This window comes from Toxorhynchites rutilus, chromosome 1, assembly GCF_029784135.1.
Source record: "Toxorhynchites rutilus septentrionalis strain SRP chromosome 1, ASM2978413v1, whole genome shotgun sequence".
NCBI classification, from domain to species: Eukaryota; Metazoa; Arthropoda; class Insecta; order Diptera; family Culicidae; genus Toxorhynchites; species Toxorhynchites rutilus.
Genome location: NC_073744.1, coordinates 41,505,386 through 41,524,120, shown reverse-complemented (window position 1 = coordinate 41,524,120; position 18,735 = coordinate 41,505,386). Strand labels below are relative to the sequence as shown.

The window sequence follows — 18,735 nt, the reverse complement described above, 5'->3', positions numbered from 1 at the left end:
TCTGTACCCCATATCTAGCGTGGTGCGTCTTCTTGACTCGAGGAATCCAGGATAGAATGGTCACTAGCCGGCACAAACATCAGCTCGTGTAGAGTTGTCATGAGCGGTACAATCTTTGGCTCTTGTTGAATGATCAGTGGACTGCACAACCTTTGGCCCGTGTATCTGTAAAGAGTGTGTGTATGTATTGCCGCGACTAAGTAAAAATTTATCGATCTTATAGGAGGGATATTAAACGGGGACACAACGAAGGAAACATCATTAAACATTGACATCGGCGTTTCTGAGGAACAGGTATAGATGATCAGGATCACGGCTATCTAAGATATCCGGACGGGGATCTCCGATTGTCTGCCTTGTGCTCTCAGTGCTCTAGAGAGCTGAGAGCGAGCCATCGCCACAATCACAAAGATTGTTTGCTGCGAGCCCAATGCGATAGAGATGCGCGTTTAGGTTGTAGTGATTGGACATAAGCCGAGATATCACGGAAGTGACCTACATTCAATCCCTTGAACCATGCACTCGTCGAGACCTTAGGGATAATCGTGTGTAACCAACGACCGAACTCATCTCCACTCCACATGCGCTGCCAACTTACGAGCGTGTACTGACGAGGAATGTGGATTATAAGCAATTTGCCTTTCAAAAAGAGTGCCCACCTTAGCTAGCGAGTCCGCTTTCTCATTCCCCGGAATCAAGCAATGAGAGGGAACCCATGCTAAGGTAATCTTGAATAATTTTTCGACCAAAACACTCAATAGTTGTCTTATTCTTGTTAGAAAATAAGATGAGCGTTTATCAACTTTCATTGAGCGGATTGCCTCTATTGAGCTGAGACTGTCTGAAAAAATAAAATAATGGTCGATGGGCAGTGTTTCAATGATCCCTAGAGCATAGTATATCGCACCCATTTCTGCGACATACACGGAACAAGGATCTTTGAGTTTGAAAGAGGCACTGGAATTTTCATTGAAGATGCCGAAGCCAGTGGACCCGTTTATGAATGAACCGTCAGTAAAGAACATTTTATCAGATCCAACTTTCCCATATTCTGCCGAAAATATCGGCGGAATAGAATTTGAGCGTAGATGATCTGGGATTCCATGGATTTTTTGTCGCATGGACAGATCAAAAATGACAGAGGAATTGCAAAAGTATGGGAAGCAAACTTGGTTGGAGATGCCTGGTGAAGGGTGCACGTCGTGGGTAAGGAACTCATGGTATAAAAACATAAAACTTGACTGAGGAATCAGTTGGAGTAGATTTTCGAAGTTATCAATCACCAATGGATTCATGATCTTGCAACGGATGAAAAAAGGAACTCTGTAGGATAATTTTGTGAACCGAAGAGTAAGCGGGGGTACTCCTGCCAAAACTTCGAGACTCATCGTATGTATGTGATCGATTGTTGTTGATTATGTAGATTTGACACAATTTGACAAAATCTCAAATATCGGCTTGTGTGATTTGATGGCAAACGATTTTTAAAAATACATTGACGGTACTTAAATAGACGTGTATAAGATTGTAATAGGTCGCGAGTCATGGATGTATGCGTGTGAGTCAGGAACTATATCGTAGTCGAATATATGGTTTTTCCAAGATTATCTTAATTCAACAAAAATTGCTCACGTGTAAAAGTTGTCGCCTATTTTGGGGAACTGTTGAACAAAAGCCGAAACAGATATATGCAACAGTGCCAAATAGGCGCAGTCATACCATGGACAACTCTTTTCGGCAGCAAAAGAAGCCGTGGGTGCGTTCAAAATATATACATACGGTCAAATATTGGGTTGGGGAAAAAGAAATGTCGTATATTGTCAATATATGGCAACACTTAAACATATTAGGCTGTCAAAAAAGTCCTGCGGTATTTTTTTTGAATTTTCATTTGTTCATAAAATATGTTACAATCATCTGTTTTAAGTCAAATATGCGCCGTTTTGTTCGATGACTTGTTCCCAACGAGATGCCAACTTCATAATACCACTGTTATAGAAGCTCGCTTCCTTATTGGCAAAAAACTCGGATAGCCAATTTTCACAGGCCTCTTTTGTGGCTAACTTCTGACTACCTAGCTCGTTCGCCATGGACAAAAACAGGTGGTAGTCACTTGGTGCAAGGTCCGGACTATACGGCGGATGCAAAAGAACCACCCATCCGAGCTCCCGGAGCTTCTGGCACGTCACCAAAGAAGTGTGTGGCCTGGCGTTGTCCTGATGGAAGACAATGCGGCCTCTGTTTATCAAAGATGGCCTCTTCTTCATGAGTGCTACCTTCAAGCGGTCCAGTTGTTGGCAGTACAGGTCCGAATTGAGCGTTTGGCCATAGGGAAGCAGCTCATAATAGATTATTCCTTAACAATCCCACCAAACACACAGCAGAACCTTCCTGGCCGTTAATGAGGGCTTGGCCACCGTCTGAGCCGCTTCAGCGGGCTTCGACCACGACCGTTTGCGCATCACGTTGTCGTAAGTGACGTTGAAATCATCCAAGTAGACCGGCATGTGAGCACTCGCTCGATTGGCCAGGAACTGGGTATAGACCATAAAACCGTTTGGAACCACTTGCAGAAGATTGGATTCCGCAAAAAAGATGGATGTATGGGTGCCACACGAGTTGACGCAAAAAAAACTTTTAGACCGAATCAACGCCTGCGATGCACTGCTGAAACGGAACGAACTCGACCCATTTTTGAAGAAGATGGTGACTGGTGATGAAAAGTGGATCACGTACGACAACCTAAAGCGAAAAAAGTCGTGGTCGAAGCGCGGTGAGCCGGCCCAAACCATCGCCAAACCCGGATTAACGGCCAGGAAGGTTTTGCTGTGTGTTTGGTGGGATTGGAAGGGAATCATCCACTATGAACTGCTCAACTATGGCCAGACCCTCAACTCGGTTCTCTACTGTGAGCAGCTTGGCCGTTTGAAGCTTGCGATTGACCAGAAGCGGCCAGAAATGATCAATAGGAATGGTGTTGTTTTCCACCAGGACAACGCTCGGCCTCACACATCTTTGATGACCCGCCAGAAGCTACGGGAGCTCGGATGGGATGTCCTATTGCACCCATCGTATAGTCCGGACCTGGCCCCAAGTGATTATCATCTCTTCCGGTCCATGCAAAACGCTCTTGGTGATACTAAGTTGGCCTCAAAAGAGGCTTGCGAAAACTGGCTGTCGGAGTTTTTTGCAAATAAGCAGGAGGGGTTTTATAAGGGGGGATAATGAAGTTGCCTTCTAAATGGCAACAAGTTTGCGAACAAAACGGCGCATATTTGACTTAAATTGAAAAAGGAATGTCGTATTTCTGATCGAAATTTGACGCTTTATTTAACATACTTAAATGTTAAATAAAGCGTCAAATTTCGATCAGAAATACGACATTTCTTTTTCCCCAACCCTATATATACCGGAAAATTGTTATTAGAAATCTTCCCACTGAACATTTTTCCTTTTTTTTAAGTTGATACTACTGTCAGTGGTCTTAATGTCAATTTTGAGCACGAGCTGTCGTTCAATTTGTTTACAGTGTCATTGAGAAGTTTTTTTTTTTGCTTGGCGATGTTTGATAAGGATAATTCTATTGGTTAACGATATTGTGTGAAATTTTGTGTTGCAGCAAAATTTCTTTTGCCGAAACGTTAAAATTTTTGCAGAATACGTTTGGAGACTAAGGCATTCAACTGATAAAAATGAAATGGTAGAAATGAATAGAAATGGAATGAAGCTCGGAATTCGCCATTTAACACTACAACTACCGACCGTTGTATCATTTGTTCAAGAGATTTTGTCTTGGAATTATATAATAATGTTATAATTTTTTCTAAACACAGTTTATATCCTTTGATTTTTTTAATAACTAAATACCACTCAAACAAATGGATCGATTTAGGGTATATAAAAAATATCGGTAGTTCTAGTTTGAGAGAACTAGTTCGTGAATTCAATTTCTCTCACGAGACCGTTCGTCATATTTTGGTTGATGTTTTAGGCTTGAGAAAAGCCACAACAAAATTAGTCCCAAATGAGCTCAAGTTTCTTCAAAAATTTCATCGCAATCCAGTGACTGAAGACATGATTGAACGATAAAATTCTGATCCCATGTTTATCCAAGGCAAAATTACTGTCGACGAGACATGGGTGTACGAAAGAGTGCCAATGGATGTAATGTTGATTCCCACGGAAAAATTCCCTATGCAAAATATCAGCTAAGGGAGTCTTCGTAGCCACATTGGTTGCGCGTTCGTCTAGTAAGCGATCGATCGTGAGTTCAAACTCAGGGTCCTCAATTGACCATCTTTGTGTTGTTACAGAAAAAACTACATCCACACAACAATCAACATCGATGGAGATCGATCCACGGTATTCGATTCATTCATACAATTGCTCTGCTCTGAAAGAAACATCGGGTGCTGTTCTATTAATAACACAACAATGATCATATCAACTGTCTCCGCTGTCCGGTGGTCTAACTGGATAATGGAAGAACAGAAGGAATACTCTTACGCCTAAATGGCTACTGTGTAACCATATGCAATGATATAGAAGGAATACTGTTACGCCGAAAAAATGGCAACTGTGTAATGTGCTATTTGTAGATATGATAAACATGTGACATGTACATGATTAAAATTCGGCTCTGTTACAGCTAAAATGCTAATGAGCGATAAACTAAAATATCAGCTCAATCGGACTTCATTTACTAGTGTCGAACGGCCGTCAAAGTTTGAGTTTCTTGAAAAGCGAAAAATCAGTAAAAGTAATCAGGGTTTCGGGAAAAAATGATGCTAAATGTCTTCAAATTACACGAAGCGTCGAGATTTACTGTCATCTTGGAAAACTTGTAATCAATTTTTTATTTTTCCTAGAAATTCCATTGACGTTTCGACGAATCTTTCCAACATCATATTTCATTCAGACAGCTAGCTTTTGAGTTACGATTTTATTTCCATGATTTTGTTTACGCTCTTACACTAGAAGAAATCAGTTGCATTTTAAATTGGTTTACATAAAGTTTCTCTGGCTCGGCATTGTTCTATATTAGTGTTCTGAACATTTTTAAGAGGGGCCACACAGATCTGTCGCCGCAGAAAATAGGAGGGTGATGTCGAAGACGACGATATCGATGACGTAGAACTACAAATTTATAAACGACGATCATAGAACTTCAAGAATGAAACGCTTTAGTACAAACATTTGGAGTCGATGAATGAAAGATTTAACTGAGTGAGGGGCGTGAGCGTTGCGCTAAGCAAAAAAAAAAAAAAAGATCGGAGAAGATTTTCAAATTAACTCTCGGAACTAATATGTATTCTGCCGTAATCTCGCAATGTGACGCAAGCGCCAGAGGGGAGAATTTTCAGTACGAGTCTTTTCTTAAAATTGCATGTATAATCAGCATACGCGTGAATTACGAAAATTTAATCTGTACAAAATGTGTACACTTAATGGAAAATCATTCGGCTTGATTTTTGAGAAAATGCAGTTTTATTTAAGTTGTGTTACCAAAAATCACATCGCATCACAATCGAATTACGCCACATGATATAGGGAAATGGTGCTTGGGCCACATCACAGTGGAAATGGCGCTTACGCCACAACGTTTTCAAGCTTTTACGGGGTCATCTTTTCACATTTCTGTAAAACTTCGCAGTCATTTGAAATGATTTGTTATTCTTTATCGATCTATAACCTAAAAAGTAAAATGTCAATTTTGGCGCTTGCGTCACTTTGAGAGATCACGGCAGTATTGTTGATTGCTCACTGTCTTGGGTGATACTGAAACACTGAACTTATGTATCGGAATAGTTCCTCAGTATCTTTTGGCAAAATTACATTTCCAACGCTCCAAAGAACACTCAGAACGGCAACAGAAAATCCGATCGAAACGGGTCCATCGCACACCCTAGTGGCGGCATCGACAGCCACAATTTTTCACCGTCAATTTTCCACCGAAGAACGTAACTCTCACCGTTGAAAATATTTTTTTTTCACATTCAGCTGGGAATGCGCAGCACTTTGACCCCACTACCCCGGTAACGTTGCTCAAATTCGCGAAAATACATTGATCGACCGGAGAAAAAGTCATCAATAAGTAATGCCATCAATAAGTAAGTAATAAGTAAGTGTTTAGTTTAATTTTTCAATTTGGTCTGTTTTAAGGTTGAAGGCAAATGAGCTGAGGATGTCTGAGAGTCTGAGAAACTTTACATTCGGTTATTACTTTAGAATGTATCGAAATTTTTAGTATTACTATTATATCTATATTTGGTTCTTTTCTGCTTTGCTTCTGGCTGTCAGTGCGAATAGCAAAATAGCAAAAGCAAAATAGAAACTGAGGTTGGCATATCATATAGTAACTTCACGGCCATGCATACTGCTGACCAATCCTGACTTTAATAAACTTTCAAGCATGTTTGAAGGTGATTTCAATAGTTTGCTTTTAAAGCAGTTTTTGAGCTATGAAAACAATTTTTGGGTCAATTAATAACCAACTAATACTACTCATTACCGTTTGTGTTTGGCGTTTACTTAGCGTGAGCACGAAGAATTTACCCGTTCATAAATATTTGAGGGGCTTAGAATGCAAGGGGTGTAAGTGAATTGATCGATTTCTCTTCATCAACTTTTTCTTTCGTGAATAACTCAGCACACAAAAACGTTCCAATTTGGTTTTGCTATAGAATCCGATAATTGATGCTCTGACCTATCGTCCACATTGTCAAATAAGCTGAGAATGTGTTTGCCGTTAAGTTATGATCAAAAGAGAAAGTCGATGGAGAGAAATCGATCAAGTCACTTACACCCCTTGCATTCTAAGCCCCTCATTTAAATTTCTCCCGTGTTTCATCAGTTCTCTTCATCGTTAACAGTTTACTGTGATTGCTTGATAAGTGTTTCGCAGTTGACTATAAAATATAATGAAGTGTAATGTAATTTTCGTCCAAAAAAATACAAAATAAAGTGTCCGAAATTTGAATTCAGTCAGTCGGGAATTTGATTTAGTGTCCGAAGTTTGATTTTTATTCGCTTCATTTAAAAAGCATTTTATTCGATGATTTTTTTAAGTTTTCAATCAAATAGGTACCAAAGTAGAAAGCTTAAAAGCATATTGAACTAATTTATTAAAAATATCAACCAAATAATATCTGTGCATAAAGTTTAGATGATTCAGAACGGTACATCTTTTATCTTTCTAAAGTTATTGTCATACCATTTCTCTCATCCGACAAAGGGGTATTACCACTTTAATTCTTGCGCTTCAAATGTAACGCTCTCGTTTCCGAAATATTAAACTTACTCCCCAGTACAAACGCAGAAAGGATGTGATGCAAAAATATAGAAGCACTTTCCACCAGACGGCACGAAAATCGACGCGGTGCCTCCATTGAACAAAATGACATCACTGTGTGCGTTATCTATCATCCATTCTTCCTTTGAATCGAGCAAAACAGCTGTTTCTGACATCAGCATTGGGAAAGATTGCTGTCTGCTAGCTGGAGGGTGACTAGGACTTGGATAATGATAATAATGGATTGAATTATAGAGGCTTCATATTTTCTCAGTTCATTTGCCTCTAGCTTTGAAGAAGGTCAATTTGGAAAACTAAACGACACTCTTCTCGAGAAAAGCAAGCAGCAAGAACTTCAATTACAATATTTTTTTTATCCACATGTGCCGTAAAACGAACGCTGTATTTGTTATTTCTATTTAAAAAAACGTGTTTTCGCGTTTTCGGATTCGTAATTTTACGTTCAAAAGTAATTATTTGTTATGAGTTCGTTATTGTTACACATATTAGGTGTACCCAGTGTTGCCACATTTAAATCTGTACCAGAGGGGTCTACTACTACATTTACATTTGCAAGTCATTCGTGTGTTTGATGGTGCTTAACAAGGCATCGAAGCGTCGAAAAGGTAAGCGAATCGTCAATTCTTTTTAGGCATCCAGTTTCTGCCCACCAACCCTGCCCATGCTCGTTTTCTGACATTGTGATTTCCTTACATAGCAATTTTATCTTTGAGCTACAGAATTAATTCTCCACATCTTGTACATTCCCATTATGGAATCCTGGAAACGCTTCTAATACACGGTTATTGCTAGTCAAATTGGAAAAGTTTCTGGGATTTAACATTGCCGTAGATTCGAGCGTCGAATCATCAAAATCGAATCTTTTTCTCATTTGTTTGATCAGCTCCACGAAAAAACTGCGACAAATATCCTATGAAATGATCTGCCTTTCGCTGTTCATTGTTCTGATAATTTCTTCTGCTACTGTTCCAACCTAAAATTCTTGTCGGTTTCCAAATGACCTCATATTTAATAGCATTAGACATGGAAACAACGTAAGATTCCTCGCAGATACTAGTGAGAACGATCAAATAAAAATCTTTCAGTTCTTCATGTAGCATCGTGAATTCAGGGTTTTCAGCCTGGAACAAACACTTCAATCTGGTAATCTGGGGCAAAAAATAACTTTATGAAACTGATCAATTATTGCATTGTAAATGCTTTTATGATCAGCAGCACCAAGCGATACTGTGGCGTAAAAGTCGTCAATGTAGCTTTGATCAAATGTTGGAAATTTCATAAATGGAAAAAATCTGTACCAATCTGTACTTTTTGTCGAAAATCTGTACTCTGTACCGTACAGAATCTGTACCCAAAATAACGAAAAAATTTGTAACATTCCAGATAAATCTGTACGTGTGGCAACACTGGGTGTACCGGTAAGTTTCTTCGGTTTTACAACAGATGGCGTAACTTGATTATTATTCCAGTGGATCAAATTTCCAGACATTCGTTGGAAAGCTACTGTCATTGCGCGTCTTTTTCAGTATATGTCAAAAAGTTGAAGCGTGAACAATATAGTTTTTTGCCACTTCGAATATGTCGAATTTCGTACCAACGGGAGTGTTTTTGCGGGGAGTGTTACTTCATTACTTCAATATGAAGAAAAAATCTGCGGAAAGTCATCGCATTTTGGTGGAAGTTTATGGTGACCATGCTCCAACTGAGCGAACGTGTCAGACGTGGTTTGCACGGTTTAAAAGTGGTAATTTTGACTTGAAAGGCGAAGAACGTTGCGGATCGCCATAAAAGTTTGAAGATGAAGAATTGGGAGCTTTACTCGATCATGATCCGTCACAAACGCAACAAGAACATGCAGATACACTTGTAGTAACTCAGCAAACCATATCCGATCGTTTAAAAGCAATGGGAATGATCCGAAAGATAGGCCATTGGGTGCCGTATGAATTGAAGCCATGAGACGTCGAACGCCGTTTTTTCACGTGCGAAAAACTGCTCCAACGGCATAAAATAAAAGATTTTTTTGCATCGAATCGTTACTGGCGATGAAAAGTGGGTCCATTACGACAATCTGAAACGTCGGGTAACGTACGGATACCCCGGCCATGCATCAACATCGACGGCCGCGCGGAATAGTCACGGTCAGAAGGTTATGCTGTCTATTTGGTGGGACCAGCTGAGTGTGGTGTGCTCCCGTGGCCGAGTGGTTAGCGTCCCACACTATCATGCCGGGGGTTCGGGTTCGATTCCCGTTCTGGCCGGGGGATTTTTCATCAAAGAAAATTCTTCCGGGTTGCATTGAGGTCACGCGTATTCCAGAGCTTGCCACTCCAGAGTGCATTTAAGGCGTGTTATTCGGCATAGAAATCTCAACCAAGTATTACTAATAAAAATGACGCAAGTAATGCTACGTTGAGAAGGCAAAAGTTCCACTGGAACGTTAGTGCCATTCAAGAAGAAGAAGAAGCTGAGTGTGGTGTACTATGAGCTGCTAAAACCGAATGTAACCATTACGAGGGATCTCTACCGATGACAATTGATGCGTTTAGGTAGTCTCCGTAGCCACATTGGTTGCGCGTTCGCTTAGTAAGCGATCAATCGTGAGTTCAAAACTCAGGGCCCTCATTGACCATCTTTGTGTTGTTACAGAATAACTACGTCCACGCAACAATCATCAGCGATTGAGATCGATCCACGGTCGAAAAAAGATCGATTCATCCATACAACTGCTCTGCTCTGCAAGACACATTGGGCTGCTGTTCTATAAATAACTCAACAATGATTATATCAACTGTCTCCGCTGTCCGGTGGTCCAACTGGATAATGGAAGAACAGAAAGAATACTCTTACGCCTAAATGGCTACTGTGTAAATGTACCATATGCAATGGTATAAAAGGAGTACTGGCGAATGGCAACTGTGTAAGGTGCTATAATTATAGATATGATAACCATGTGACATGTACACGATTAAAATTCGGCTCTGTTACAGCTAAAATACTAATGAGCCTAAAATAAATAAATGGGATAAAAAAAAATTGATGCGTTTGAGCAGTGCACTGAAGGAAAAACGGCCACAATACGAGCAGAAGTTAGTTTGTAGCAAGACAATGCTCGGCCGCATGTCGCGAAACCGGTCAGAACATACTTGGAAACGCTGAAATGGGAGGTCCTATCCCAACCGCTGCATCGATTCATGGTTAGCCGCCAAACCGACTGATTATTTCCGCAATAGGATCCGTGAATTGCCAGAAAGATGGGAAAAATTTGTGACTAGCGATGGACAATACTTCGAATATTAAATTTGTAACCATTTTTACAGAATATAGCATCAATTTTTGAAAAAAAAATTATAGACATACACTCGGCCCGCGGGCCGCAGATTGAGTATGGCTGTTCTATATTATTTGTAAAACTAGTAGGATGTAGAGTGAACGATTAAGAAATATTTTCTTCTGCGTCAGTAGGAGCATGTTATAACTCTTTAGTGTTCACACAAGTGAGAATACGCTGGAGATTTCCTTGCGCACCAGAGTATCTCCAAGTATTCTCCAGCAAGAACATTAACCCTCCTGTACTCGCGTGCAAAATCATAACACGTATACTTGCGCCGGTGTCACAGACCGAAAATTTAACTTCTCTGTAATGTTGCCATTGTATATTTTTCAGGCTTTATTGGCATTTATTTGAAGAAGAGGATATTATTAAATGAAAAAAACTCCAAAAAATATGTTTTCTTCGTCTTTATTATATTTTAATAGTCATCTAATTTAGCCTCCTCAAAACATAGTAATTTTTGATACTCCAACACAAATAACGAAATTCGATTTTTTTTCTGTTATTAATTAAAAGTAAGCAACTGAATATAATTCATGGAAGCATAAATAACTATAAAATAAAATAAGAACGTATTATTCGATTGTGGTTTCATTGGAGTTAGAATCAGAACATAGCATAACTGCATGCTCGAAACAAACATATTTTTTTACATTTCATGCAGTTGTTGCGTGTTTTTCGGGTCTTTCATCGAAGAGAAGAATGTATAACGACCTTCTAGATAATCACCAGATGATAAAGGTTCTGGAATATAAAGTTTGCATATTTGTAATATTCTTTGTCTATGTATTTTTGGTAAACTAAGAGTTAATGCCTTTTTTAAGATGGGGCATAAAAAGATGATATAAAAGGATTTCTAGGAACTTCCTTATCTTTTTCTTGTTTTCTTGTCGATATTGTTCATTATAAAAAAAATATTCCCGAAACTGTAACTGTTAAAAATTACCATAAGCCACCGATTAGTTTATAGTTTACAATTCTTCCACAAGTGAAATTATTTCACAAGTGTGTATATGTATGACCTTAAATTTAGCGAATAACTATACGAAAGTCAAACATTTATATTTCGTTTTTGAACGTATGAATCTAACGACGAATAGTCAATATATGGATCCGTTCAATCCAGTTACAAAAGGGACTGAAATCAAATAAGAATAGTCCGGTAATGATCTTATGCATTATATTCAATAAAAATTCCACGCCACTTACATTTTATTCAACAATATTCTAGAATATGAAAAAAAGCACTTGTCCAAAAAAGTTACTCCTATACTCGCGTCGGTGTGTCAGACCGAAAGTAACAAAAAGTGGCACACGTCCCCTTTGTACCAACACATGCGATACGCTAAACGATGACGAACGACGAATAACGAAGCTAGAGAGAATGGCAAAGTCGTAGTTTTGATATTTTCTGAGAAAAGAACGAATTATTGATTTCTCGGTCTGACAGACCAATGCGCGAGTATAGGAGTGTTAAAGGCCAGCAGATGACGACAATCTAACGTAAACAACGCGTGTGGTTACATCCAGATAGAAGATTCTCGAGGGCTCGGCTATAGTACAAATTGCTTTGCCATTTGTCTAGCCGTTTAAGGAGACAGTTTCTTTGGGAGAATAAAATTAGAATTGATCATTGATCAAATTCACATCCGTTAAACCAAGAACCAACATCACATAAACAGCGTTCAAGGACAACTTTTTTTCCCACAGTTGCTACGCGCCCATGATTTTAACGCTTTCAGTGCGACGAACTTCTGCTCCCTTCGCATGGTAATGTCGGTGGAGAATCACTCCTCTGAAGGCGATGAGCAATTCAGTATTGCCGTCGGTTCCAGCCAAGCGTTTTCCCCCCATTGTTTTTTTTGTAGCCGTAGCTTATGCCCTCCTAGCCTATATCAGGTATCCAATCTTGTAGCGGCAACGAACGAAGTCAGCAAGTGGGGTGTTTCAATTTCATACAAGTCTGTATTGCCTTTACCAAGACGCGCACATCGGCTAGCTACCAATGGTGCAACTATAAGTTATCGAGGCTTTTGGGAAACTTGATTTTTCCACAATTTTTCGACGAACTGAGGGCAGACGCTAAGAATTATTCAGTTGCGCAAAGGCAACTGGTTTTTTTTCACAAGGAAGTTGAGTCCACTTGCTTGTGCTGCTTACTGATTTGATCATTACCTTTTATAAGACGAAAAGGAAAAACAACACTGGAAAACGAATATCATTTTAGACCAGAGTTATACTTTGACGCGAAAAACCCGAAGAATGCCATGTAAGCTATCGATTATCGTTAATTTATAATGTTCCGTTTTTTTTTCTGCCCGAGTGATAATCGGTTCGTTAAAACGGCGTTACAAGGATACGCTGGAGGTTGATTGATCTCATGGTGCACCCACGAAAATGCGACCATACATGACCAATATCCAATTTTTGGGACAACAACACCTTCTGGAATGTTGCTATCCAAAACAAGAGGCGACGCATTAATGCAAAAACGATTTTACTTATGATTACTTAAGCGCAACTACTTTTACCCAAACGAGAAGAGGACCAGTCGGTCAGTCGGTGGGATGGTGGTTGACTTGGTGGTGTTTCGTGACGACGGTCCGTCACAGTGATGTAATCGTGTTCGGTAGGCGCGAGAGTATGATTGTGCGCGCGCTCCACTCCTTATGTCCGCTTTTATTAACGCTCCGCTCTTTTCGCGTTCCCTCTTCTCGATCGAACAACCGAAATATCGTACGCTTATGTTGATTCATGCCAACGCGTATGCTTACATTATTGGGCTCATCATCATTTTCGATGTGTAACGCATTCAGGTGTGTATGTGCGTGGATTAATTGAACTGATTATGATCAATTTCCGAATTATTGTTAACACTTGGGGGAATTTCATTTCAGTCTGCTCCCCATTAGCAATGCAACGCAGGTTGTTATCGATTGTGCCCCATAACACGGTTTTTCGCGTATTTGTCAATGTCTAGTAGTGCAGTTTCTGTTTCCATCGCTCTTTTGTCATACGAGCAAATTCCCACACGCAAATATCTAGTGCTAAATGCACTAGTTTTCCTTAGAAATTGATTAGGAATCTAATTGTAGTTTACCGTTAATATCAAGTTCTAGTTACAAGTTTCAAACGTCATTTTTAAGAGTACGGAAACCTGTAAACTGGTTTTTAACACCAGGTTTACGGGACGCATCATTTTGACGCATTTCGAATTTAATAAGGAAAATTACAAAAAAATGTTTGCTTTTTTATTTTATTTCTTGTAATGACGTTAATCCGTTGATCGAGGTAAATATATATTGAAGTCTATTCTCTTCAAAAGTGTTGAAATATATAAATTCTCTATGTGGTATACCTATCTCTACGGATATGCGTCAATTTGACGCAATCGTAGTGTAGACACCATTTTGTATAAGCATGCAAACACCAATAATATATGAATAATATATAGAACTGTACCGACACATCGATCCGCTATCTCCATTATCTGATGTAGTAATCTCAAATGAACCTTAATTTTACATGTTTTAATTTTTTTTCTTATAATATGTAATGAAATTGTTTTCTAAATGTTGTTATAACCGATATAAACCGATATAGTGATTTTTAAAATTTCGTGAAAAGTGGTCGTTTTGTTTCTTATTGCGAAATATTGGACCGGTATTTTTTATATTTTTTCGTTAGGGTGACCATTTTGAAAATCAGATTTTTCCAAGAACAACTTTTCTACAAATCATAGCTTCTGAATTACTGTACCGATTCAGATGATTAGTATACCAAGTCAGAGCCGGTTAGCTGGTCTAACTGGCGTTAACTAACTAAAAATTCTAAAAATTGGAATTTATTTTTCCTTATTATTGATTGTATTTGTTTTTTTTTTATAGTTTACATGATCTCGGGACGCTATATATTTTTAAACGGTTTTATTTAGATTCACCCATTTGTATTATAGATTATGCATTATAGAACTGCATATTCCATGATCTTAAAAATCCAAGATGGAGGCCGCTACAAAATGGCGAGTTATATATTTTTTTCAAAACTCATCAATATGGATTTTTCCGAAATCCCATAAACATGCGTATCAAACGAAAGGACTTGACTAGTAGAATACATTGTTTATGAAAAATACAAATCCAGAAGCCGTCACCACAAAATGGCATCATATCAAATGAAAGGGCTTGACAAGTAGAAGTTATTTATAAAAAATGTAAATCCAAGATGAAAAAAAGGGGGTCTCCGTAGCCACATTGGTTGCGCGTTCGCTTAGTAAGCGATCGATCGTGAGTTCAAAAATCAGGGCCCTCATTGACCATCTTTGTGTTGTTACAGAATAGCTACGTCCACGCAACAATCATCAGCGATGGAGATCGATCCACGGTCGAAATAAGATCGATTCATCCATACAACTGCTCTGCTCTGCCAGACACATCGGGCTACTGTTCTATAAATAACTCAACAATGATCAAACAACTGTCTCCGCTGTCCGGTGGTCCAACTGGATAATGGAAGAACAGAAAGAATACCCTTACGCCTAAATGGCTACTGTGTGAATGTACCATATGTAATGGAATAGAAGGAATACTGGCGAATGGCAACTGTGTAATGTGCTAATTATAGGTATGATAACCATGTGACATGTACACGATTAAAATTCGGCTGTGTTACAGCTAAAATGCTAATGAGCCTTAAAATAAATAAATGGGATAAAAAAAGATGAAAAATCCAATTCATGAAAAATGTAGCCACTACAAAATGACGTATCACATATTTTCTCAGAACTCCTTCAATATGGGTATCAAATAGAAGGACATGATTAATTGAACACATTTATTGGCGCCATATATATTTATTCCAAAATCCCATCAACATCGGTATCAAATGAAAGGGCTTGATTGGTAGAACACAGTTATTTATGAAAAATGCAAATTCAAAATGGCTGCCACCACAAAATGTCGCAATATATTTTTTTTCAAAAACTCATCAATATGAGTATCAAGTGAAAGGGCTTGGATAGTAGAATACAGCTATTGAAGAAAAATGCAAATCCAAAATGACAAATGAAAATATTCCGAGGAAAATTAGGTGAGAATTAAAAAAATTTAAAAAAAAAGTTGAATGGTTTGCTTGAGATATGCTAATGATACAGCAAAAAAAAAAATTCGGAAAAGAAAAAATAAAATGGTCCAGTAGTTCAAAAATTATAAATTTTTGAAAACAAATCATTTTAGGAAAAAAAACCGAAATGGTCATCCTAACGGAAAAATACTTGCCTAATATTTTGCGAGCACTTTTCACGAAATTCTGAGAATCACTATATCGGTTTGGCATGGTGTTAACTAATGTTAACTCAAAACTGGCGCGGTTTTTTTTACGTGGGACAACGTTCATCTTTAAGGGTGCTAAATTAGAAAACAAACCAAACCAAATTTCATCATCGAATTTCAAAAACCGACCATGTACATTTTGTTTATTGGTCCTAAAAAACGACCAGGGCAAAGTTTCAGCTCAATCGGTCATGCCTCAAAGCGCTTAAAGTTTTGATTTTTTCATCCTCGAAAATCTTCCAAGGGGGGAGTAAAGGAAATTTGGAAGACCGAACTTTTATTTTCGATGCCAAATGTAAAAAAAAATGCATGAAACGTCGAGATCTGGTGTCATCTCGAAAAAAAAATTTTAGGCCGAAGTCAACCTTTTGACACTTACCCTTAGAGGCAATGAAGGTATGGAAAAAAATAATTATCGAATTTGAAGAACCGACCATGTACATTTTGTTTATTGGCCCAAAAAATCACCTGTGCAAAATTTCAGCTCAATCGGACATGATTTAGGGGTGCCTCAAAGCACTCAAAGTTTTGATTTTTGGCCACTTAGACAAAGTCCCAAAAAGTCGATTTTCGGCCAAAACTTTTTTTTCGAGATAACATCAGATCTCGACGTTTTGTGCATTTTTAAGTTATTTGGCATCGAAAAACAAAAATCGATTTTCTAAATTTCCTTTACTCCCCCCTTGGAAGATTTTCGATTATCAAAAAATCAAAATTTCGAGCGCTTTGAGGCACCCCTAAATCATGTCCGATCGAGCTGAAACTTTGCACAGATAATTTTTTTTGGGCCAATAAACAAAATGTTCATGATCGGTTTTTGAAATTTGACATGACTATTTCTAGGGAACCCAGGGAGCAATTCTCTGGGTGAGAAAAAATACGCTCTTTCCTTTTTTACAGGAAGGTATTGAAATAATTCTTTATTTTTTCTTTTAAACTCACTCAAACTCTCGTATGCTGATGAACTGAAGCTAAACGTTTCCAAACGCATGGTGATTTCGTTTGGACCCAAACGCTCTCTTCTTCACTTCGGTTACAGTCTGGAAGCAGTGTTGCCACACGTACAGATCCATATGAAAAGGTACAGATTTTTTCGTTATTTTTGGTACAGATTCTGTACGGCCTTCTTCTTCTTGAATGGCGTTAACGTTCCCTGTGGAACTTTTGCCGTCTCAACTTATGTATTTACTAGCGTCATTTATTAATACTTAGTTGAGATTTCTTAAGCCAATTCACACGCCTTGAATGTATTCCGAGGGGCAAGCTCTAGAATACGCGTGACCACAGTGCAAGTCGAAGGAAATTTCTCTGACGAAAAATCCCCCGGCCAGAACGGGAATCGAACCCGAACACCCGGCATGATAATGTGAGACGCTAACCACTCGGCCACGGGTGCACTTAGATTCTGTACGGTACAGAGTACCGATTTTCGTCAAAAAGTACAGATTGGTACACATTTTTTTTCGCGTGTGAAATTGCTTACATTCGAACAAATCAACATTAAGGTACATGACGACTTTTACGCCACAGTATCGCATGGAGCTGCTGATCATAAAAGCATTTACAATGCAATAATTTATGAGTTTCCTAAGGACGAAATTCGTTGTGTTGGAAGCGTTTCCAGGGTTCTAATACGATGGGAATAAGATAAAGGTAAAATTACTCTTTAAGGATTGGTGGACAACAATTGGATGTCTAAAAAGAATTTGACGGTTTGATCGCATTTTCGGCGCTTCGATGCCTTGTAACGTTCTCACTATGCCTCACTCCTCGGCAATTTTTTTCTTTTGTACAAAAATACGCTTCGAAATGGGCTCAGTAACGATACGATGAACGCAATTTTGAGATCAAAAAAATTGATTAAACATAGTGGGTATGTATAAGCATTATCAAACCTACGAATGACTTGGAAAAGTAAATGTAGTATTTGTAGTTAATAATTTTTTTTCATCCTGATAATATTTTTTCTACAACGATTATTTCCGATGGCACAGATTTTTGGAAAAAAGTACAGATGAGAAAGTATACATTCCGGTATTCCACCTCGACCTCAATTATGCATTGCTATAAAACGACATTAATTTTGGAACATTCTACGGGTTCGAGCTAGCTGTGGCCGTTATTGCCGAAAACAAGTACACTTGCTTTTCTTATCGACCCAAGGGCACCGTGAGTAATTATTTCTTGGAAAGCAATGACTAAACTCGAAACTCTTCTAATTGCTCTCGAAGCTAGATTACTCATTTCACAAATCTTACATTCAAGTGTCTCCGATTGAGGTATGACAAGTTCAGACAACATAATTACCCACAGATATCACCTCAATTAGAAGCACACACACAGGCACACGTCACCGCCCCCTCCCCCGTAGCCGAAAGTAAAAGTGATGATGGTTTTGACGGACAGATTCTTGCATAACCGCAATCCACCGCGCGCCGCCCTCACGCACACGCAGAAATGGAAACAATTCATTGTCTGTATCCACTGTTGAGGGCAGCTCCGTGTATGGGTGTTTTTCGTGATACTGCACCGGTGTGTTACCGCCGCCGCCGCCGCCGCCGCCGTCGGCCTTTCGCCATGATTTCGCCATTGATCATGACCTATAAATGGTCATCCGCTGAGATAATATGCCATAATATGGGCGGCGGTTGGAGATCGGTGGAGGCGTTTGATTTGGTATGTTAACTATGTGATCTTCCTATCGTTACAAATTTCTCGCCACCGCCGACGCCGATACGCGAAGAGGAGAGAATTGAAAA

General features: G+C 38.9%; 1 protein-coding gene across 3 annotated transcripts in view; it reads left to right on the top strand.

Annotated features, from left to right (window-relative positions):
- LOC129775591 (elongation of very long chain fatty acids protein AAEL008004) overlaps positions 1 to 18,735 on the top strand; it is a 108,309-nt gene that overhangs the window by 36,052 nt on the left and 53,522 nt on the right. The gene's annotated exons all lie outside the window — the stretch shown is intronic.